At 39.3% G+C, this 1,877-nt stretch overlaps 1 protein-coding gene across 1 annotated transcript in view; it reads left to right on the forward strand.

The window, feature by feature from the left end:
* LOC100533395 (glutamate receptor 2) overlaps positions 1-1,877 on the forward strand; it is a gene marked incomplete in the record, with an annotated part of 156,880 nt that overhangs the window by 3,848 nt on the left and 151,155 nt on the right.

Below are 1,877 nucleotides of genomic sequence, written 5' to 3' on the forward strand. Positions count from 1 at the left end.
TGTGTGTGTGTGTGTGTATGTGTGTGTCTGACTGTGTGAATGTGACTCTATGACAGAAGAAAGTCTAACGTCTGGCGATCTCTGGCTTAGACAGTTTTCTTTGTGACCTCCAAAAAAGCAACTCCCACGACGGGAGAGAAACAGTCACCACTTGGCAGGAATTGTCCTGTTTTTTGTTCGTTTGTGTGTGTGTGTGGTTTTTTTGGTTGTTTGCTTGGTGCTGTTTTTTAAACACTTTTTCTTTACTGGAATGAGAGAAGAAAACAACTCACCCATATAAATACGTTCGGCCCTATGTCTCTTTACTTATTTATTGTAACGTCTGGTCTAATGGGTTTGCTGAATCCATTGCTGCTGTTGCCAAAAACCAAGGCAGAATTTATTTTTAAAAAGAAATCCAATAGAATCAAAGCAGAAAAATAAATTTAATCTATAAATAAATGAATAAAAGAATGAATGAATGAACAAATGAATAAATCAATGAATCAATGAATCAATGAATAAACGAATGAATGAATGAATGAATGAATGAATGAATAAATGAATGAATGAATGAATGAGTAACCAACACATAAATAAATACCTAAATAAATAAATAAATAAATAAATAAATAATAAATAAAAATAAATAAAACAAGAACAGAACATAAATAGGATGAAAATCATCTACACCCAAGTATCACGTATATAATTAAAAACTGTCATTGCCACAGGCATTACATGCACGACTGCTTTCAAATGATTCAAATCCTTACAGTGACAAGTTGTTATTTTTCGTGTTGGGTTTCCCCCAGCCCAGTGACCCTTCCCACAGTATCTATCCGGAGACGTCTCCGACGGAGATAGACCAATCAAAATGCTTTCGTCCTCTGGACCAAGTAAAACAAAATGTGAGGGGTTACCCATAATTTGACATTTTGCTGTTAGGTTTGGAATTTTCTTGAAAATATTTGATTTGCGACAGTTTTAGAGGCTCTATGTGCGATCTGCAGCAAACAATACACAGTTTGACACCCCCACCCCTTTCCAATGCAGTGCATCTGTGTGCCGGAGTGCGTTTCCGAATAGTTCATTTCTACTTTCTACTGCTATTCCTTGGCTCCTTTTTTACTGCTGTTTTTCAGTCACACCCTTGATCTTCTGAGACAAGGGGGAAAAATCTCGGAGGGCCTGTGTGCGCGTTGTGCACGTTAAAGATCCCTTGATTGTCTAAAATCGATATGAGTAGGTTTCGGCCGTCACCAGGGCAAAATTCAAAATCTCCTACCAACTGAACAAGTTTGATGTGTCCCAGCGCTCATATGACCTTATTATGCAGTTGCGAGCGTTGTAAAACACCCCCAAAAAAAAAAAAGAAAGAAAAGAGAATAGATCCTGGGTGCATGCCGGAGACGTCTCCGAATATCTTCTGCCGAACCTTCAATCAGCTCCTATGTGACGCAGCTGGCTGACAAGGTCGTCGAACCCTGGCCTAATGTACAGAAAAACAAAGACAGAGATTGGAAAATTTGTTTTAACGGATGGAAGATCTCACATTATTGTGCTGTTCTGTGAATCCCCTCCACCCCCCCCCTCCGCAGATAGCAAAACAAAACAAATGAAACAAAAAACAAAACAAAAAACCTCTTCAGTTCATCCGCTTGAGCAAGTGCTGATGCACCTCGGCCGGAAGAAACGAGTGATTGAGTTTGTTGAGAACCGTAAAACAAGCTAACCGAATTATTTCGATAAATTACTGTATCGGAAATGGAACCGTGGAAATTAAATGCCGGGACGAGGAGGCGATAAGAAGAAGAAAGATGAAAAAGTTTTTGTGTGTGAGTGTGTGTGTGTGTGTGTGTGTGTGTGTGTGTGTGTGTGTGTGTGTGTGTGTGTGT

Source organism: Aplysia californica, unplaced genomic scaffold (assembly GCF_000002075.1).
Source record: "Aplysia californica isolate F4 #8 unplaced genomic scaffold, AplCal3.0 scaffold00077, whole genome shotgun sequence".
Lineage (NCBI taxonomy): Eukaryota > Metazoa > Mollusca > Gastropoda > Aplysiida > Aplysiidae > Aplysia > Aplysia californica.